This window comes from Cryptomeria japonica, chromosome 2 (genome assembly GCF_030272615.1).
Source record: "Cryptomeria japonica chromosome 2, Sugi_1.0, whole genome shotgun sequence".
In the NCBI taxonomy this organism is placed as follows: Eukaryota; Viridiplantae; Streptophyta; class Pinopsida; order Cupressales; family Cupressaceae; genus Cryptomeria; species Cryptomeria japonica.
Window position 1 is genome coordinate 250,056,267 of NC_081406.1, and position 23,935 is coordinate 250,080,201.

Consider the following 23,935-nt stretch of genomic DNA (forward strand, 5'->3'; position numbering starts at 1 on the left):
TTATGCAAACCAAGTGATTCGTGCGAATACTGGAGCTACTGGAAGTATGCATCAACTCCAAGATTTGACACGAGTTTTGGTAAAAATGGCAGTATAGAAGGTATGACATAAATAGAAGTATATTATCCCTCCAAACCATACACAAGAATCATCACATATCAGCACCAGTCTAGTAGCTAATTTGTTTTAACATTTTTGGCAATATGTCACATATCCAGAAACCAAACTATCGCCTGCACGGGGTTAAACAGTAATTCCTGTCAGCAAACAAGATTATTTGTAAGCCCATAACTGTATTCATATGTTCAGCAATACTTTTGTGGTGACAATCTCAGGATATAATTGAAGCAGTGTAGCAATTTTCAGTTGAAGTTGTGATACATAGCATATCATGAAATTACCCAAAAATGGCCACAGTAATCTACCAGTTCCTACAACAAGACATAATAGAAGATATGCAGTTTCATTAGAAAGCCCATCACAAAATGTTCCTGCTGAGTGAGATGAGTTGGTATGAAAACTTCAAGGATAAATCACAAATAAAATTAAAGAATATCAATATCTCTAACAAATATGTTACACAGCTTCAGACCATACATATGGATGGATCTGAAATCAGCTGATATGATAAAGGAACACTGTTTCATCTTAAACAACTTAGGCATCAGATAACACAGCCTTCTCGTTACCATATGCTATGTCATCCAATTCAAGCACAAGTTTTGAGAGATTCACAAAATGGAATGACTGGAAGTTCTTATTGACAAACAAGGCGTAAGAATACATGGACTATTAAAAGCTAAACTTAATCAACATAATAGTCCAAAGAAGACCTCACATTTTTAAAATACATTGAGCATAAAGAATGGACAAAGACAAAAAAGCCAGCCTTCTAGAATAACGCAATATGCCTTGAAATTTAGAAACTAAGATAGATCTCCTTGTACAAGGGTTGGAGCAACATCCTCACAGATATCAGAATGAGAAATGCTAGAGTCTACAGTGGGTGGAGTCCATTGATCAGGAACCATTAGAAAGTACAGACATTTCTTTTCGAAAACACTTCTTGTACGGTTTTGGAGGAATTACAGTTGGTGGTGTATTTTTCGGACCACCAAGAATACCTGAGGCTTTCACCTGCGTTTCAATATGCTTATCCCAGGTATATTGCCTCAAAAAATCAATAATGCCCAAAACCAATTCACGGCGCTCTTCATCAACTCCAACCAGCAATGAATAATCCATTACATCAATCAACTGCAAATTCAACATCCCGTCAAACATGTTACTGATATAATGTTTTCTTTTTCTTTTCTTTTTTAAAGTAAAAAATAGAATGGGGCAGCTAACACACAGGGTGCTACCCATCCCCATACTCCACCCAAAAGAAAGAAAAAAGAAGAAACAAATTAGAATCTTACAGCCAGAAATGCAGTATCGTTCCAGACAGCTCTCTCCAACAAGCGTTTGGCCTTGTTCCCAACAAAAATTGGTGAAGTCAGCATAGCTTCTAAAAGATTCTGATCTAGAAGAACCTTGTTACTTCCTGTTGAATCTGGATTGTAGCGTGACCGAACAGATCCCTTTAGGTCATATAAACGAGTCACATTCCTCCCATACAAAAGGTTCTCCATTAACATCAAATCCATCTTGACCTCCCTTCCACCTTTCGCATGCTTTGTAGTAACCTGTCATCAATGAACTATTTATGAAGCATCGAAACAGTTGCAAAGAAACACAGCAATAAGCATCATGAAGCAACATCTAATTGCTATCTTAGTAAAATAATATCCTACGCATGCAATCAAAATTTGATGCTAACCTGATAAATACCGAGAATCTTTGCAAGACAGGTTGGGCTCCCTGTACTAAGAGAGTCTGAAAGATATTTAAAATATTCAGGTGCAAACTTCATAAAAGATTCCAATTCTGTCTTGGTAACCTGCTTGGCAATGAATCTATCTTCCATAGTTTTTGCAAAAAACACATTGCTCTTTCCACCTTTTGCTCCCCATTTTCTGCAGCGGCAGAGGGAATGAATGAAGTCCAACTCTGTTGGGCAACATTTTTTCCTGAGTGCTTCAAACTGCACTGCATAATAACAAGTTACCATGTATTTAACCTTCCAACCAAGGCTTTCATCATCAAAAGAAACTTTTACATGCATAGCCTTATCAAAAAGAAAGGGATCTGAAATTACAGCAACTTTGCTTCCAGAAGTAAAGCTGTCATCAGATCCATAGCTTTTTTCTCTATGAATGACTTCAGATAGCTCAGATCCTTCAGATGCCTGAAGGTAATAGAAATGAGCTGCATCTATACCAAATGAATCACCAATTTCCTTTTCTTTCTCCATTTCTTTTTCCTTTTGCTTATTTGTATCAGATATGTGGGCGTGATAATCATGAGAGGTGAGGGAATAAGCTATTATGCTTGTAGGCTCATCATCATAAATTACAATAATTATATCATCAACACCAGGAACAAGGGATAACCTTGCTCCTCCTTGATCACCAAGTTGACTGACTGATGATACAAAAGATGGAATATGGTTATCAAGGGAATCAAAACGGGGAGGAAACCCAGATAGAGATCCCTGAAAACTCTTACTGTAGACCTTGTACAAATCAGAAAAGGAAGCTCCAATCCAACTACCAAAGTCCTCCAAAATGTCAGATTTCACTGGTGAGGTAGGTGCACTAACTTGTAATCATTCTTGTTCACTTTTATCTTGTACATTTGCAATACAATCCATACTGTCTGCTTTCACTGCAGTTGGAGAGAGATTTTTTTCACCTTGCAAAGGATCATGCTCATTTCTAAAAGAGGATTCAGTGTCAGCACTAGCATTTTCAATAGCTGGGCCAGGACCAACCTCCTGCCCCTGATATGTTATTTTCACAACCTGAGCTTCAATTGACTGACCCTCACCAGTCCATGCTGTATCTAATGTATCAGAGAGATTTACAGATTTTCGAACATTTCCTTCAGACTGTGTTTTGTTAAATTCAAAATCCCCTACAAAACAATCTTTTCTGTCCCCACCATCAACTGTGTCAGTAAGTTTATTTTCTTGGAATAATCTGGACATGCCATTTCCGTTACAATCTGTGCTAAGTGGATGATATGTCAAAGCTTGCTTAACTGTGCTTGAATCATTAAAGGAGACATTTATATTAGTTTCATCATGTTGCACTAACTTCAGCTTGTCAGTTTCCATAGACTTGTTCATTTTATCAACTGCACCTAATCCATTATCAGTGTTCTCAGTGCACATGAAACTGTCATTCAAAAAATGATGCTGAAAGTTATCTTCTATGCTTGAAGATTGGGTAATACCTTGTGTCTTGATAATAAAAGTGTCCCTAGACTTCAACTTTTCAGAAATACCACAATTGTCCTCAGCATTTTCCCCTGATATGCAGCCATTGCCCTCAGCTTCTGGCGCTACAATTTTACAAGCATCTCTGTCATACTTTTCTATTCTGTTCCTCTGTAAAGTCTTTTCACATACACTCAAATTGTCAACCTTGTCATCTTTGTTTTTCTCCTTTTGCACAAACAGATTTAATTCTTCTGGTATAGTAGAAGTTGAACTACCAGGAGGCCTCTTAAGAAAATAAGCTAAGAACTGGAGGCCATTTTTCCACTCATGTGATTGACAATTACGCCTGAACCTCACACGATTCAACTCCAAAATATCAGCAATGGACTGCCCTGGTTTATGGTCTTTTGCTATTGACTTCTGTATCATGTCCTGTTGCACAAATATGAATCAAACAAAGACTCCCTTTCTCACAAATATAAACAAAAAATGGATTTCTTGTTTCACAAATATGAATCAAACATGGATTTCCTGTTTCACAAATATATGTAAAACTAGAATTCCCTATTTTCTTACCCAGTTGATACAGTTGAATTAAAAAAACAACGCTAAACAAGAAAAGACATTTTTATTGATTCAAAACTGTAATAATCACCTCAAGATAAGTTTTCTCTTTCTGCAAGATCCCTTCAAACTCTGCAATTTTTCTCCTTGATTCTGGAACCTTGGTTTTGTTGTGACCATTTCACACATCGCCCCATTAAAATGGGGACCCCCTCTTTTTGCTCGTTTTGCTCGTCCTTCTCTCTGCTTTTTTAGGGTTTTGGGTTAGTGAGTCAGTCGTCTGGACTAGGGACAAGCCTTAGGGTTTCCGTTTTTGTTGTTTTCATGCCAGAGTCCAGTCCAATTTTGAGAGCTATTGAGCATCCTCGCGTAGGATGCAATTTTGAAATAGGGTGAATTTGTCAGCGATCAAGAAAGTTTATCTAGGTTCAGTCGGAATTTTGAATGCAAGTCCAAATTTTGCCTAAGTGTTACTGATGGAATTGTGAATTTTGTCCGAGTGAATTTTTGACCAAATTTTGAAAATTTTGATAATTGATCCTAGGCATTGGAAAAGTCTTATTTTTGCCTTGTGAAGTGACTGAAGCCTTAAAATCTTGATATTTTGGCCTGTGGAAACAAGTTCGCTCCTGTCCCTCAGCCAGGGACCAGGGCGAAAATCATAATTTTATGCATCTTGGTTGTTAATTTGTTTCATTTGTCTTGTGCAGGGTCGCCAAGAGATGCAGTTGAACGCGAATCGAAAGTTTAGATGAGTTTTGAGATTCAAAATGGCAAGTTTTTTGAAGTTTGAAGACAAACCGCTCCTGTCCCTCACTGAAGGACCGGAGCTTGTTTCTCAAAATTTCACTATCTTTGCAGGATCAAGACGATTTTCGAATTGGAAGAGATAAAAGAGGGCATGTTTTGTCCATTGAATATAATTTGAAGAAATTTGCAAACAAGGAAATGTGCCAGGAGCAAAAATCACTCCTGTCCCTCACTGAAGGACTGGAGCTTAAAATCCAAAATTGCCTTGTCCTTGAAAGATTTGAACGATTTCGCGATTTGAGAAGAACAAAGGAGGTACATTTTATCAATTGAATATAACTTGAAAGTGCCATCATAAGGAAAATTGGCCCTAGAAGCAAAATCGCTCCTGTCCCTCAACCAGGGACTAGGGCAAATTTTAGTGATAGCTCCCGTCCCTCTCCTAGGGACTAGAGCGATTTTCTTTATAGGACAAGTTTTGGGCAAAAGATCAAGTGAGTGTTAAGTTTGAGGCAAGCAAAGGAGGCGTAACGAATCCATTGAAGATAATTTGAAGATTACAAAACGCCAAGTGAGGTCCATGTTGTCCTAGGCGCTCCTGTCCCTCAGCCAGGGACCAAAGCGATTTCTTCCTAAGGAGAATTTCTCACCAAGTTGAAACGAATTCCATGTCAAAGGTGAATGAAGGAGAACATAATGAGTCCGTTGAAAACAAGTTTGAAAGTTGGCAAAGCAAGAATGAGCCTACAAGTGCAAGTTCGCTCCTGTCCCTCAACCAGGGACCAGGGCGAAATCTTGGTTATTTTGCCTTCCCTCCAAGTTTAAACCACTCCAAACCAAGGTACAAGGGGGCAATGATGTTTTGAAGATGCTTCGAGAGAAATAAAGTTGTAAGGACCGCAAAAAGGGATGGAAATGCCCAAGTTCGCTCCTGTCCCTCTCCAAGGGACCAGAGCGAAATAGTCAAATATACTTAAACTTTGAAGGCCACGTTCGTTTCAAATGTTCAAGAAGGAATAAAGGACATCATTTTACGCCTTGAAGACAATTTGATATCAATATGATGGAGGATTTGCACCATAGACTAAAATTCGCTCCTGTCCTTCAGTCAAGGACCAGGGCGATATTCACAAAATCCATCATTTTTCTTCCTAGATCACATCAAAGCAAGGTTACACAAGATCCGAAATGTCATTTGAAAGGTGCTGAATGAGAAGTGAAGGTTAAAAGATGACAAATTTGAGCTAGAATTCAAAGTTCGCTCCTGTCCTTCAATTAAGGACCAGGGCGAAAATCACTTGAATGACAAGTTTGCTTTGCAAAAATGAAGTTTGGCGTGTGTGAAACAAACAAGGGGATCATTGCCTACCTCACGAATCAATTTGGCAACTTGGAAGACAAAGGCCAAGGAGTAAATGCAAAGTTCGCTCCTGTCCCTCAGCCAGGGACCAGGGCGATAATGATCTTAAGAGGCATTCATCTACAACATTGATCGATCAAGCTCAGGATTCCCAATGAAGATGCCAGTTTCAACGTAGAGGAAGTGGTTTTGAATGTAAAAGGCGAGAAATTCAAGAGCAAAGTGCAAAATTCGCTCCTGTCCCTCAGTCAGGGACCAGGGCGATGTGGTTTGTACCCCTTATATCTCCCATGTTTTGGCGCCAATAAAATTTTCAAATTATATTAAATGCTAAAATTCGATAAACCTTGAAATATTTAATTAAAATTAGCATTTAAAATTGCGCATGAAACATTTAATTAATTAATTTTGCCTTTTAAAAAATCGAATTAATTAATTACGAAGGCATTAAATTAATTAATTATTAATTTAAATAAAAATTGGAGCGCTTGGGCTTTATTTTCATATTATTTAAAGGATCGGCCTTCATTTTTATTTTATTATTTGTCTTTTTTTTTTAAAAAGTCGGCCTATGGGGATTGAAGAGGTAAGCGCTTATACAAAGGGGGTGTGATATGGTTTTTAAAACATCATTCAATCATCCTTTGCATGCGATTTGGAGAAGACAATTACAAGGTGCGAATTCCATCAAGAAGACAAGGAGAGTGCGAATTTGGTTTGAAGAGGTGCGATTCCCTTTATCAAGACGTTGGAGGCCCCCAAAAGTTGGCGAAGTTGATAAGGAAGACGCCTTTGCTAGAGGAGGACCACATTGATACTTCAAACTTCGATTTTTGCCTAGGCGAATTTCCTTATTTTGCTTTTTAGAGTTATCTCTCAAGTGAGGTATGGCGAAGTCTTCCCTTATCTTGAATCTTTGAAATTTTGAAATTTCAGTAGCTAGATCGTATTTAGGAAATGATAACTCAAAGACTTATCATGAAGTTTCCTAAATTTAATCTCTAATCTATAGTTATACATTGCAAAATCTATTACTTATTATGAAATGTTGTGTAGGGGTTACAATGGCGACCCCGAAGGCGAGAGCATCCACCAGTCGTCCAGCTCTCATGAAGGAAGATCAAAAGAACGAAGAATTGGAGACCAAGATCGTGTCTAAGTGGAGCAACATTGGAGATACCAACTTGGGCAACTTCAGTACGAAGAAGTTTCGAGAGGTCCCTTACATTGGCAAGCCATCACCTGTCGCCAGGAGGATAATTGAAAGTGGCATCATTAAGGCGACCGGCTTCCCTCCAACAGTCCAATGCCATGAGTTGATGATCGAGTGTGCTCGCCATTATGATCCACAGTCCAGAACGATCGTGTCCAAGGAAGGAAACACTTTGGCCTATCTTTCAGAGGAAGCTATAAGTGAGGCTTTTCATCTTCCAGAGCACAGAGATATGGTCTACAAAAGCATAGAAGGAGCCAGGTCCATGTACAAAGATGATCCAGATGCTTGCCTAAGCATCATCAATAAGAACTGGTTACTCAAAAGTCGTCCTCGCCTGAGCAAGATTCCGAACACACCACATAGGATCGATTTCCAGGAGGAGTACAAAGATTTGATAACACTGCTCAACCGAGTCACAGGAGCCCCTCAAGCCTTCTATTTTGAGAAGTGGATGTTCTACTTCATCCAAGTGATAGTTCAGGGAAAAGGAACAATTCATTGGGCTAGAATGATTAGCCATTGCTTGGACGTACAGTTAAGGAGATTAAAGGCTACCAAGTCCTTCCACATGAGTTCATACGTCATATATGCCTTGATTAGGAGCTTTGAGTACGCAGGACTACCTCACAGAGGAGTGATTGGAAGAGGACCCGGCGAGGTCAGAGTTTGTGATTCCTATGTTCACTTGCATCATCCGCCAAGAAGTAACTACAAGTTAGTTAATGATACCTTCACGATGAACATCACCAGGACGTTGCAAGGCGGGATTCACAATAGACTATCTCAGGATGCACAATAGCTAGTAAAGAGGTACGGTGCTTGGTTTATCCAATTTCCGAAATTTACTTATATTAGAATCCATGGATGTCCTTCACCTCCATACATGTTGCCGAAATATCCGATAGACAGAATAGTGTTACTTGAAGTAACAAGACAATTGGCAGCTTATGCGAAGGCATTCAGACACAGACATGGAAATGGAGTTCATGTACCTATCATATTAGGCAATTCAGTTGAGGTATGTCCTAATGCTCTAGCCATGGATGATGCAGAGAAGGAGTTAGCTCTGTATTCTTTTTCATTCTTTGCCTTGAGAGAGAGCTTTGATCCATATGGGTATATAGAGGAGACAGTCGGTAGAAAATATAAGCATGAGTTTCAGATAGAAGATTTTATGATGAATCTCTTAGATGATCTTGAAGTGAAAAGAAAGATGCATTCTAGATTGCCTTTGGATTTCATCAGGAAATGCAAGATTTACAGAGTGGCCGACCAAGCTCGGGATAGTGGCAGACATCTCCAATCATCCTATGATCGAGAAAGCAAAGCAGTAAGGTTAGATTGGAATGAGCCCGAGGTTGTGGATCTAGATGCTTTGATGGCTCCAGTCTTGTCTTGTACTCGCAGATGGGTTGATGTCCAGCATCAGAAGTTGAGAGAACAGGGCATAGCTATGACTTTCACCTTGGAGGAGAAACCAGCTGAAGGTGGAGCAAGTGTAAGCGAAGGTAATCCTAATCCCAGAAATGCAAGTGAAGGCAACCTTCGAAGTGTAAGCGAAGGCAATCTCCATCCTAGAGGCTCGAAGAGGAAAGAGAGACCTGAAAAAAGAGAATCTTCCAAGAAGAAGCAAGAGGCCAACCGAGATCGTTCATCCGGCACATCTTCTCGACAAGAGAAGAGGACATTTGAGATAGAGGAGTCTATGGAATCAATGGTACAGAACGATAAAGAAGGACAGGCACCTCGAAGGTCACCAGGTGGATCTCTCCAAGATAATGAGTTGCATGAAGATAAAGAAGATAACGAAGTAACATCTCCTCCCAGAGAAGAAGAATTGCCTAAGGAGATACAGGTTAAAGAAACAAGATCTGCCATCCCAGATTGGTTAAAGGAAAGACTAACAAGGGTGATTGTGATCGAAGACGAAGACAATGTGATTGATTTAGAGAGCCTTGTTGGGAATTCTCAAGATGTGACAGAGAAGAGGAAGGCCACTAAGATGTCCAAGATGATCAGAGATGAGACTGGATCCAGGAAATTGCAGATAGCTACACCGGCAGTGGACAAGTATGAAGGTGAGATCCTCGCAGAGGAATATGATGTAGAAACATTTGAGCTTGGTCCACTTACAGCCGAGCAGACACTAGATGAGGCCACCGATTCATTTGAGGCATTGAAAGACAAGCTTAGGGAAGAAATGGAGAAAAATAGAAAGCTTGAGAGAGAGAGAGGTGCGTGGAGAACATATTTCAGCCATCTCAATCAGCCTTTAGGACGTCAGGATCCCGCAAGATCACCCGTACAGGCACTTCCCCTTCAATCAATTGGTGAGGCAGAGAGAGTCAGGAGTTTGGTCCAGCTGATGAGCTCATGGATTGACAAATCTCATACAGTTGCCATGGAATTTGCAACGAGGATGATGCAGACCATTCATAGGGCTATCCAGGTTCTTGAGATCATCCACAATTTGATGATAACGGTAGCCGCGTTTGCTCATACTAAAGATGTTATCATTCCTGTCTTGCAAGTAATCAGACAAACATCAAGGAAGGTCCTAGTGCAGGAAAAGATAATGGATGGAGGACCTCATAGTTTACTTCAATGGTCAACCTTACTCCAAATGAAGGAAGTTCTCTTCGAGGACATCAGTACTAGATGCAATCATGTTGACGAGGTTATCCACCCGATCCAGGACAGAGTGTTTGAGGTACTACGTACCATTCTTGGCAGGAGGATCGAAGTTGAGACAGATGTGGATTTGCAGGAATTGGAGGAAAGAGTTAAGGTCATCTTTTGCAAGGATGCTAATGTTATCACTGATGAGCAACGAGACCAGATGTTTGCTACCATGCTCCTGATTGAGAAGACCAAAGAACTTGAACCTGGATGGGACGCTGCTCTTCTCAAGGCATTTGATCAGGTCATCCACTAAGAAGAAAGAATGAGGAATCTTCCCGAGATTCCAATTGCTGAGATCGAAGGAATCGTATCTAGATTCATTGCATATGCTAAAAAGGAACATTGGAAAGGGAATAAGATTCTAGATGAGAGGTTGTTATAGATGACATGGCACCTTAATTGTCATTGGTCTATGTCTCCTAGATTTTTGTGCCAAATTTAATATTTGGCTATGCATTTAATATTGTTCAGTAACAAGGGGGCTATTTGTAATAAACCCTAATTAGGGTTTAGGTGTCATAATCTTGGCCATTGATCTTCTTTCGATCTGGACCGTTCATTGTAATTGAGGATGCTATTTATACCATCACTTCTTTCATTTTGTCATAATGATGTATTAGAGAATTAGAGAGAGATTAGAGATTAGCAATTTGACTTGTAGCAAGATTGAGCTTTGAGGAAGGAATTTCAAACAATTGTTGTACATGATGGCTTTGAGATCAATAAAATATTGAAGTTATGGTGTTTTATTGCAATTCTTGTGGTTATTTTCATGGTTGTTCATTTTCTTGAATCATTCTCAATCAAAGTAGTTTTAGTTTGAAGGACAAAGTGTTGGACTTGATCTTTGGTAGGATTCACTTTCCAAACCACTAGCTTCTTGCTGATTGTAGGAACGCCTTGTGTGGTCAACTAGAGAAATTTGAATCACTTAAACCTTCAATCATTGTTGTATCTTGGATATGTGCCTTTGTGGTAGTGTCTTTGATCTTTGATGAATTGAAAAAATCATTTGTTACCTTAGAAGATCGCATCAATTTCAATTGAGTTGTTATTTTATGGCAATATTGAAGTTGGTAGAATCTTGCCAAGTCTCGTCCACATTGAGTCGTTCTTAGGGTTAGGCTAGACTAGATCTCTTGTGAACCCTACTCTTTTGATTTTTTTTAAAGAACTTGTTAGTTTAGGAAATTCTACTTCGGAAACGTAAGGCCCCTGGATGACACAGCAATCACAACGACCACTGGTGCTTATCCACACGTAGAGACCCTACTAAAAAGAACATTGGAGTCACCCTAACTGATCCTTCTTGCGATATCTTCAGCAGTTAGAGACTTTATTCAAGAGAGGATAAGATGCCTTTGGGTATTTTATTCTGTGTATGATTGTGTACAAAATACACGTCAACAGGTTCCTGCATAGAAAGATCCAGAGCTTGCAATTTTCTCTCCAATCTCTTGTAGTGAATCAAATACTTCAGCAAAAAGCAATTCAGCCTTATCTTCAACCTGCTTAGTAGCATAGTTATAGTCAATTTTGGTAGCCAAACATTGAACCACATGCATGCAAAGCTTTACATCAAGCAGAAATATGTATTCAAAATCACTTACATCTGATACTTCATTACTCAGCCACTCTTGTTGGTTTGGGTCATTAAACTCCAACTTTGGAGGTGGCAAATGCACAGAATGGACATGTATAGGAGCGTAACGAAAACATGCAACCATTCTTCCAAACCTGTTTATATGTTTTTATGAGACAAATCTAATTTAAACACAAAATCCACAAGGATGATCTCTTAAAAAATAAAAAATGAAACATGTTCACGGAATTGCAATCAAGCAATTAAAGCATTGAGTTCTCATTGTGGAGACCAAATTTCAAATCCCCAAAAAGACATCTAAGGTGGAATCTAAGTGGTGACTCTTGGTCTTCCACTGTTTTGCTTCTAGTAGTAACTTCCAAGTTGTTGCTTTTAAGAAATTAAGAATTTGCATCAGATGGCTCAGTTGCTCGTTTGAGCTTTATTTGTAGACTATAAGACAATACTACTATAAGCCAAACAACGGAAGACCAAGAGTCATCACTTTAAATTCCACCTTAGATGTCACTCTGGGGATTAGAACATGGGGACAAGGATGCTTTTTTAAGCTATATTTGTATACTGTCATTTAGAGGAAGAAATATTAGTTATTACATATGGCAGGAAACTGTTGCTCCATAGAGAAAAGGTAACAGCAGTAATACCCATAGAAACGTAGGCAGTCCCTATGTAAAGAACGGCCACAGTTGGCAGCCCCACTCGCTGCAGCATGATTGGAGAAACTAAGCTCCAGAAATTTTCCAAAGGATAATGCACATGCAGCATCCGACATGACCACTCTTCATGTTGGAAGTGGTTTTCTAGTTTTGCATGCACATTTTACACAAAGGTGCCACATCCATATTTTCCCTTCTCTTTCACCTGGTAAGATAGTCACATCAAGACGTTTGACAGCTATTGTAAGGCTTCCTTGCTGATGAGTATAGCAATGCACATGGGCCTCGGTTGGGGCATCACAGGAATTACATCTGTAATTCTGTTGTTTGCAAGCTAAAGTGTTAATGCATAAACACTTTTATGAGTCAAAAACAACATTACCTCAAGTTGATAGAAACAATCCAGATAAAAAAGCTATATATAAACAAAATGAAAAAATGATAAAATGAGCAATCCCCCACCTGATTAAATAAATCATCCCTTAAGAATCTTCCCAAAGGCTTGTCAAAACTTCCATAGTATTTGATACGAAACAGATGAGCACGTTCACATATTGTTCCTTTCCACACACGAGTTGATAAGGAAACCAATATACTTTATTGATCAGGAGGTGGAGAATCTTCTTTAGAAGGCCGTTGTCCCTCAGAATGCATGTTATTGTGGTTATCATGCCCTGTTATTTTATGATCCATAAATAATGTGGCCTTCGGTTGATTTTCCATATTCTCCTGGTTCTCCAATTGCAGTTCATGAGAATTTTCCTCCACAGGAAACTGATGCCCAACAGATCCAGGAGTATATGTAACTAAGCTGCTATCTATTATAGAACTATTTGACCTTTGATCTGCAGAATTAAAATAAGTAGTGACTCCTTCATGTGACTTTGAACTTGAAAAGCGAACTGCTTCTTCAAAAGTTTTCTTTATTGAAGAAGACAACTCAGATATTAAATTCCCAGAGGGAGGTAAACTCGAAAAGTTTTCAGGAATTGCATGCATATCTTTTTGTTGCACCACACTGTTTTCAGTCAAAGCTCCTTTTGGAGGAAATTGCATATCTGCTTTGTTTATCTGTACCGAAGTAGGAATCATAAATTCAGGTATTGTAGAAATGGACCTATCAAAATTTGATATCTTGTCTGGTAGAGCAACAGTTATTGGAGACTTGAGGGAAAGTTCAGGAAGAGTGGCACCTTCATCTGCAAGGAAAGAGGTCTCTACAGCTAAATGATAGGCTGCAAATACAGCAAATTGAACAACACGTTTCACCTTCTTCAACTCATCACTGTTTGAACCCTTAAGCAATACCTGGCAAGAAATAAAGAATATAAAACTTATCTTTAGCTAAATAATAAAGCAAAAACATATTCATGCATAGTACAAATACATTTATTTCATCAATATTAAACAACTATATCAAAATAAAAATTAACTTTAATCTCCCATTTACATCATCCAAAATATACAGGTAACATTGTGCTTCCTTAATCAGTTTAGCGGCCAATACAGTGTTACACTAGTTTCTCAAGAGTCAAATTCCCAAACTATTCTGTTACAATAAACATACCTCAATCAAAACCCATAAGGAAATGTTCCAATCAAAGCAGTACAGGTGTGCATTCTTGTCAAACACTGTCATACTAAAGCTTCATGTAATGGATCAATTTAGCCTGGACTCAATTAATGTACTATTCTTCTAATGTCGTTCACTCCAGGAAACAACTCAAAATGATTGGATTTTGTAAGAATCCTGATCCACCCCCGACTCTGAGGCATCTGATAGCAAAGATGATCAGGAAATTAGCATATGAAGCACCCAGTAGCATAAGAAATGATAAGCCAATTCATTTGTAGATGTTCTAGAAGACATAAAGTTTGCCTCAAAAAATCAGATGGATACATTGCAAGCGTATAAAAATCAAAATGACATTTTACCTATGTTGTAGGAAACAAGAAGGATGCATAACAAGAAATGCAGTAATAAAGACCAAAACCTGGGCAGTATGAGCAGAGACTACAGACAGATAAAACAAATCTTGCAACAACTGCTGTTGATCATGAAGGATACATCCTTTTCTGTGCTAGAACCAAAACAGAGCATCCTTATGAGTCACAACAATGGAAGTCAAGCTCAAGAAGTTGTAGCACAAATACATTGAATGGGGATAAATTATAGAAAAGATGCAAAATTAAAAACAGAGAGTTATTACTTGGTTTTGGAAAAAATTCGCTCAGTAAATTTATTTCCTTTCCCTTCTCATAACTCTATATTTCAAGATTAGAAAATTTTCTTTGCAAATTTCAGTTCCTTATTTTTAACAATTAGTCAAGAATTCTCCAGTTTCAAAACATTGATAATGACAGAGAAGGTATTCTATAGAGGGGCTGTATAGCAGAGCTACTAGAAGTGACAGTCACTGCTTCTGATTTTTATAAAGCAAAGGCAATTTAGATGCTTACAATGAGTTTGATGATTACTTCATATAGTTCTTGACTGATAATAGTTTGACAATTAATGTGATATGAACATAAGATATAAAAAATATTATCAATTTTGTGCTTTTTGTTTAATTTTTATTTTAGTCCTCATTCTGCACATCAAATTGATATTCTGTTTATTAATATTTATATTTTCATATTTGTTCTATTTTATGTATGGATGTTTTCATGCCATATGATACTATGGTTTCCCAAGCCTGTACCAATACCCAGACCTGGGCCTATTTGATGGTAACATGGCAATTTGCCAATACGGGATTAGAACTTTTCTACCTCTAAAAAGATCCAGATGTGGGTGGCTATGTTCACCAGCACAGACACAACAAAAGTTCCATCTCAAATTGCCTAGCAAATTTAATTTGTGAAAATGGCTAGCTTGTACCACCATAAGTAAAGAGGGCATTTGTCACGATATAAATAGCATTAGCCACCACCTTCAATGGTACTTGGTGATTTGTTTATTTAATGACCTTACTGCAGGTTGCCGGCAAGTCCTCTTCGCTTCAATCTATGTTACTCTTGTTTTATTGTTCTTGATTCTGTAATGCTATTGACTATGTAAATAAGCAAAAGAATATAATGAAACTTCTATTTGCGTACATAACTAGCACAGTTCCTGCTTTGAAGAATTTTGTAGTCGGGATGGTTTACAGGCTTCTAGCTTAATTCCAAGAGTGAAGTTGAAAACTAGAACTCTTATGCCTGGGCAAATCAATTGTGATCATCATAGGTCATCTCTTTGTACTTCTCCAATAATGAATATCTGTATTACTTTCTTTTACCATAGAATAAAAGAAATCTCCAATCTCACATAAAATTGAAATTTCTTTCATGGGGATCTTCTATATAATTGCATACACCCATACAATGGGAGTGATTTTATGCATTGCATTATTTATCATTTTGGACATATTCAATCTTTTGGTCTTCTATCTCTGCCTCATTGTATAGCATCTTTAAGCATAAAATGTTTTAATTGACTATAATTCCTTTCATAAGACACTATTTTCTGTATCCAATTCAACAAACACATGGGAATAACAAATGGCTTTTGTACTTGCAACCTCATATCAAATTCTGAGAATTAGATTAAGCTATAACCAAGGTCACAGTTGAATTTTTTTAAAAATCTGATTTCAAGATTAAAACAACTTAGTTCGAACTTCAAACAAATGATGCAAGACATCAAATCTAACTTAAGAATAAGCACACAACCCACACCAACAAGATACAGTTAAATCTAGAAAGTAAACAAATCAAGAACATCCGTTAACACCATATTTAAGCTGTGGGGCAATTTTGGATCTTCGGATGACAAATGCTCAACATTAAACACAACATGGAATAATTAATTCTGAAGTCTGTGACGGTAGACAAAATAGCATAGTAATTACTAATCTGGAACAGTCTTGCAAAATTTCCACCAATTTTTAGAAGTTCACAATTAACACGCTATGGGTGAATGACATAAATCCAACACTAACTTTTGACAGCACTAATATTTCATTTCATTTCAACATTTCAAAACTATAGAGCTCACCAAAGCAACAAAATTATGCCCCAAGAGATGTGAATACAACATATTAAAAAAGAGACCTTATTCAAAGGATAACAGATGTTTGATGTTTTGACTCAGGGTTTTTAATCATACTATTTTAGCCTAACTTCCATTTAGCTTTTTGCATTTTTTTAAAATATCTTCCATCTCATCATTTTATTTTATAAATAAAATCAACTGCTTCCATTCTCAAAATCAGGTCATCATTCATATTTAAATTATTCAGATTATTTACTATTTCAAGGATCTGCCTTCACATTTTCAACATAAACATGTATTTTATTAAGCTCTCCCATGCAATTGCAGATCCTAGGGTTAATTAAGCTCTATCGAGCAAACTTTTTGTGGTGCTCTATATGTAAGCGAGGCTTACTTATACATAGTCATAAGCTGAATTTGCTGCCCAACCCCTTCACTTCAAGTGTATCTTTAGACTCAATTGGGTTATAGTCTTAGATCCATGGGTGATTCTACATCAAAAAGGTGGGAGGCATCCTTTCTTGGCTCTCTACTTCTCAAAGTAGATTGCTTCTTTCCCTTCATACACTAGCAATGTTGGTTCTCCAAGAGCCATTTTCTCTTCGAATCTATCAACATTTCTTTGGAAAACTACCTTCTTTCAAGTACTCCTTATGTGAACCTCACCACCTCCTTCCAAGGAAAGACATGCTCAATCAAAACATTCAAGATGATATCACCATCAATACATCCAAGTTACTTGAACCTCCCACATGAACTCTCCCAGCCCCAAACTAGCTTTCTACATTGAACACTTCTTCCAAGTCATTGATGGGACAATTGTTCTGCCCAACTATCTTTAGCATCATAGGTCTCATTGCTTGAGGATTCCCCTTCACTAGTTGTAGATGTGCTCCCATCAACTTTAAGCTAAGATATACCACCATATTTTAATGTCCATGGATGACAAGTAGGTCAATGGGATTCAAGAGTAGAGCAGTTTATAGTAGAAAATTTGGGGAGAAAAAACTAGAAAGCTCCCATTAAGGGGAAGGACAAAAGAAAAGAAATACAAACCAAGGGACCATTCACATTTAGAGGTCAAAAGACTAGTATATATAGCCAAGAAGGGGGAACAAAAAACCCTAAAGAGCAAATGCTGAGGAAAACTATAGATCATCAAGCATCACTACCTAGACTAGAAATGGGAGGTCACCAATGCTATCATCAATCACCGTGGAGGGACCAATACAAGATCTAATAATTCTCATTGTGGATTGTCAAGAGTTGGGAGGCTCAAGCAAGCGACATAGGAAAACCCACAGGTAAGCCCTCAGTGTGATAAAAAAAACTCTTACTTGAAGAGTAAAAAATATTGTATCTCGCCAACTTCATTATCTCTCCTCTAATATTCCCAAAATTTTGAATTGCTTCCTTACAAGGATTCTAGTAAATAATCAGACCACCAATTCCAAATCCACCCTTAGTAACATTATATGATTCCATATCCAATGAAGATAACATATCCTACCAAAATAAGACAATTCTATATTTGTGGCAATTTTTAAAATTAAAGTCACGCTCCCTGAGGCTTTATTAATCTAAAATTCTTAAACAACCAATCCTAACAAAATTTTGACTTACCATGGTGGAAAACAATTAGTTTCTTTAGGCCCCTCGAATATATTCATTTTAGCCTTTGCTTCTCAATGGAAATAAAAAATAGAATAAGGTTCACTATTATCTAACAAATTGAGGGTACATGTTACATGGGCGCATATGACATAAATTCAACAACCAATCCCCAACCACGAGAACACAACTTCACATAAACATTGTTGTTGCAAAGACACCCAAGTTGCTCAACTTGGTACCATGAATTACCTTAATATTTGTTGTTTGAAAATCTTGAACATAACTAGGAGGTTTGTTCTTTTTATGTGCAATCTTTTATGATTTGCCTAGTGTATAAACACTTCATTGTAAAGCATGAGCTTTGACTTCATATTTTTGCAAGGCTTTGCCTTAACTATTCAAACAATGCCTTGTAGGCAGGAATTGGTGAACTCCACTTTATTCAACTATTAATAAGCAAACTCTCAAAGTAACAACCATTGATTGTGTTTAATCCTAAGGCTAGTGAATCTCAATAATGATAAAAGAAAGGTGCAATGCAATGTATGTTTAATGGAGGATTGAGAAAATAAGACAATTCTATATTTGTAGCAATTTTTAAAATTAAGGTCAAGCTCTCTAAGGCTTTATTAATCTAAAATTCTTAAACAACCAAACCTAACAAAATATTGAATTACCATGATGGGAAACAATTAGTTTCTTTATGCCCTGTTGGTGTTTGTTTTATCATTCACCAAACTTGGAATAAAATGTCCAAAGACACTCTATCCTCTCTTGAAAAATCACCGCTTATGCTAAGATTGCAAGAAGATCATATAGCGATTCCAAGGTTTCTTTTGTCAAGTCTTGACGTGTGGATAAGCTCAATGGGCATTGTGATATGTTGGTAATACACAAAGGGACTTACGCTTGGATTGTTCATAATCTTAGGACTTAGGACAAATTTAACAATTGATGCTCTTCTCTTTTTGGGGAGATTTTCAGATTTAGACTTTCAAAAAACGGGGAAAAAGGATAAGGGTTTAGAAGGTCTATTCTACTCCTCAGAATTCAAGAGACAGTATTGACTAGGTGAACTCAATAACCACACTTTGCTTCGCCTCGCTTAGGACAACTACACAAAGTGGATGCAATCCTCAAGGGATATGCTTATGATTGGAAGTTAAGCATACACAAAGGAAAGCTCAAACTAACTTTACACAATGAACAAAAATCATATGTTTATCAGAAGTATGAGCGGAGATACAACACAAATCAATACTTATCAAATCTTGCATTCAATCTAACATACATTAAATAAAATCTAATCTATTGTGTTGAAGAAATTGAAAACCTTGCTAATCATTCAAATAATAGAGATTACAAAGCCTAAAAAGCACAGAAGCAATATATTATCCAAAAATGACCTCTCACAACAATATTTCAAAAATCTCACTCTCCAAATGAGAGGATGTCATAACCCCTCTTTGGACATGGGATTAAATAAAGACGATAATTAAAACATTTATTAGTTAACATTTAATAATATTGGAAAATCGTCTCATTTATGAGACTTCACGATTTTTCCTCATATATGATTATTAATGTTTATTATTTGTTATGATTATTATTTAATATAACGTTCATATTTCAATTATTAATATTATATTAACTATTAAAGAAGTTTTACCATAAAATACTATTAAAACATAAAATAGATATATTGAATATATTACACTTACCATATAACGTGTTATTTAATAAATATAAAATATAAACATGAATTGTCAAAATACATTATAAGTATTATTTGAAATAATATCGAATTAATACAATGCCATTAATAGAACCGATATACAATATAAATTATTTATGCTCTCCTTAAACCACACTTAAGGTGAGCGAATATAAAACCTGAATTAAATAATTATTATTAATTTAATATTTATTAATGAAAGATTAATTGAAATTATTAAATAGTTGTTTATCTATTAGATATCATTATTTAATTAATATTCATTAATAATAATATTCTGAAAATACTCAAATAGAGCAAAACAATATTATCATTATAAACATTACATAGCATCATTTTGGACAGCCATAAGGTGATTGATGGCTTCTATATTGTTGGCATAGGAGTTACTAACATGGTGTTGGGGGTAAAATGTCTTGGATAATTAGAACTATCAAACCATGGAGCTGAAGTTCCTCTTAGAGGGGAAGGAGGTAGTGCTTTGTGAAATAACAAATGGATCTCCTAGAATTGTTTATACAAAACGAATAGAGAGAACTTTCCATTGACAGTGTCATGTCCCTATGATAATTGTACTAAATATGTATTTATGTTATTCAACTTTCTGTTATTTATGTAATAGTCATTCAATTTCATATGATGTTAAGTTGATCACCTACGATTGAATATTAATTTAATATTAATTAGTATTACACTAATTAATGTCCTATTATTTATTATACTAAAATTATTTATTACATTAATCAATACCTTACTATTTAGCAAACTAAGATGGATGTATTACCGAATATAAAATTGTTGACTATGAAATTAATATATAAACTTAGCCACCGCATGGAAAGCACCTTTTCAGTCAAGCACGACCCAGGCTGGGTAGTTGGACAATCGACATGTCTCAAATAAGAGCCACATCCCTTCTACCATAGGCGTGACCATTAAGACCAGCCCTGATTACTATATCATGGGCAGGAGTCTCATACGGAGGTGAAGGAAAAATAAGTTTTAATATTTTTCGGGAAAGGAACCATTTGCATCGTTCTGTTTACCAGTCTGTAAGGTGATATCCCAGCATTTAGATTCAGGGTTATAATATACGACGATAATTTGCATCAATGCCAAATTCACACGTTCTGGTGTTAACCCGTAAATATCCACCACTCAACTTGTACATCATTGCCTGTATCCCAGACATATTAAAAGATAGTCTATCATAACACATGGGAAGAAGGAGAGACTCGGTGAAGGAAAAATACCACAGTCACGAACTTCTGGAAACCCAAGGCGGAAGTCTCAGGTACGTATGCACACTCAGGAAGTTAGTGAATCCGTTCAGAGGTTTAATTACTCAGTCGGTCACTGCATCCTATTAATACAATAATACTATGATTACAATTTACCAAATCCATATATTATGATAATAATATGAACTACATAAAGATGTGAATCGTTTTATCTAATCCATACCATACGATAACGAAACAAGAAGGAACATTATCGGCACATACGTAGAAACCATATGAGGGTTTTCCGGACAGGTAAGAGCCCATCCGCTTAAAGATTCAATTCAATTATTGTGTGAAATCAGTATTTATAATTCTACAAAATCAGTACGTTTTCAAATGTTCATAGTTTAATTCTCTGATAATAAGACAGATAAGGGTCTGTAAGAAACAGACCATATTACTTAAATCCTTAACACGCATGGATAGTTAACAGCGAAATGAAATTCAATATCTAAAAGAATTGTATTAACTTAATGATCTGTGAATGATATGATATTAATAAAAGGGAAACCATAATTAAGAAGGGAAGAATATACTGGTTAATTATTCACAAAATTAATATACATCACGGAATTAAATAGATGAAAATGTTTTATAACAATTGATTATAAAATGAGCCTCTAAACTGTATGTAGGAAACTACTGAAAATGAACACCTGTCTGGGAGGACAGCAGACGTGTAGGAGGGATAGTGACCACCCAAGTAGACCACCTACTGGTTCATGTAAGATCAGTAGGCCAGTTGGGCATGTGACTGCTACTGGATTTGGGCCTGGCGGAATTAAGCCCCTTCTACCATCTGCTGCCACCTTGACATAATTTAACAAGTTAAGTTGTGGGACAAGGGATGATCAAGGGGATAAGACCTACGCCACAATAAGTAAGCCAAAAGGGCATGATGACTTCTTTTGGATCCAGAGTGGGACGGATGGGCTAACCAGATCATACCCTATGTCTTCCCAATTTAAGTAATCAAGGAATAATATTCACAAACTGTTTAAGAAGTAATTAATTCAAGACTCCACTGCATATGTATAACTTATAAGAAAATACTTTCTGTATGAATTAGTAGGTTTTCCTTGGAGGAGAGTTACTTTTTGTTCCATTTCTGATTTATCTTTTTAATCTGAAATTCAGGCAAACATCTTTGTGCTTATACAATGAGTAAGGGACATTATAGAGGAGGAAACCTTATATAGTCGCACAAAAAATTTCAATGGTCGAGATCAAACAGTGATCAAGGGCCCAGATTGAAATATCAAAACCCTAATTAGGGTTTACTAAAATCCTATTAGTTTGAACAAGAGAAAACAAGACAAGTGGCACAGCTACTAATTTCAGTGAAGCGGATGTCTAGTTTCCTTTCTGGAAGCTGCAAATTCAATGTATCTAGACACGAGCAGTCGAACTTCCTCCATGGTGAAATGTGGCAAGCTGCCAATTTGGTAATCAACCATGTCCACGTTATCGGTACATGTGGTGAGAGTGTTCTCCCAGTCAGCTGCCTATGCTAGGAAGTTCTCATCAATGAGCAAGAATCTCGAAATCCTAGTGAGATCATCCTTGAGAATTGGCCCTGAAACTTTGAAGAAGTTCCCTTGTATCTTGGCCCTCAGATTCTCTGCACGTAAATGTTTCTCTCGCAATTCATCTTGCTGCAATATCTCAGCTGCTACGAAGAAGACCTTATCCTGAATACCTCTGATAGTCTTTTCTATCTCCAAACACTTAGCCTCTGATTTTCTCAAAGATTCAACTCTAGTTGTCAAAGCGAAGTACCAAGTTCCGAAGTCATATATGTCACCAAGTTGAATAACCTTTCCATCTACTAGATCCTACTAGGAAAGCCCTTTGATGGTTTTCAAGCATGGGACTATTTTGTTCTATATATCTTCAATATCCTCCCAAGCTTCAGCTATGTCCTGGATTCTGCTCAATAAGGAAGAGGTGGAGTCATATGTCGATACTAGGTTCTCAACAAGTATGTCAACACACTCTGAGGCATCAGAAGTTCATCCTTTGACTTCTCCAAAAGTTGTCCTCATAGTCTTTCATTGATACCTATGGAAGGGGCATGGGTGGGGTAACTGGTACCTCCTCATGATTAATAGGGTTTGTCAAGTGTTGAACATACTTCTTCCACTGCTCATTTTCAGCCTCTAACTTCTTTCTCTTCTCAACTTCTTTGTTTAACCTCCCCTTCATGGTATTGCAGGAATCATCAAATTCCTAAACCTCTTGGATCTTAGTGGTTTTACCCAAATTTATGGTAGTAGCCTCATATTCCTCATGAGTGACATCGTCCTAAGTTTTACCTGCTTTCAGTATTGCTACCTGAACTGACCTGAATCCTGCATTGTTTCTTTGAATCAAAGAAAACTTCTTGGCTGGCTTGGGTGGTCTCATTTCACTTGGTTTATTCAATTCAAACAAGAGTCCTATTGTGTTATCTTCCTAGTGAACTTTCTCAGGAACCTTAGCTTTGATCCTCTCCTTCAACCAATCATGGATAGTTGATTGTTCCATACCATTTTCATCAAAATTATCTTCAATTCCATTAGGCACAGAATTTATGTCATCTAGGAATTATGTCTCAAGTTCAGGGTTCTCAACTTCTACAACCTTAGTGAAAATGGGCTCTTGAATTGGTTCCCGAATTGGTTTCTCAATTATGGGAGAAGGAACCCTCATCTCGTTGCCTCCCATTTCACTATCTAACTCTTGCTCATCAATCAAAATTCTAACTGGAGTAGTGGATGAAGCGCTTATAGTTGAATGACCTTCATTTGACTTCTACCGTCTACTCATATCTACCTCTCCAGTAATCTTCTTTCCCTTTTCCCTTATTGAGTTCTTAGTGGGCTCCTTCCTCTTCCTCGATCCAACACTTTTTGGATTCCTTGGACCGCTAGATGTCACACAGGTGATTAGAAGACATGGACTCATCAGTCCCCATGAGATCATAAGTGAGGGTGATATTCTTTTCTTTGAGCTCTTTTGTTCTCTGAGCTGCCCACCATTTGGAGTATTTGATCACAGGCCTCATTAGATCTCCTAGGTTAGATCTTTCAGAATCTATCCAATCAACTAGAGCAAGAGGCTCGTTTTTCA

The 23,935-nt window shown here is 37.1% G+C and overlaps 1 pseudogene; it reads right to left on the reverse strand.

Moving 5' to 3' along the window:
- Positions 1 to 529: 529 nt before the first annotated feature.
- LOC131873621 (1-phosphatidylinositol-3-phosphate 5-kinase FAB1B-like) overlaps positions 530 to 23,935 on the reverse strand; it is a 72,553-nt pseudogene continuing 49,147 nt past the window's right edge.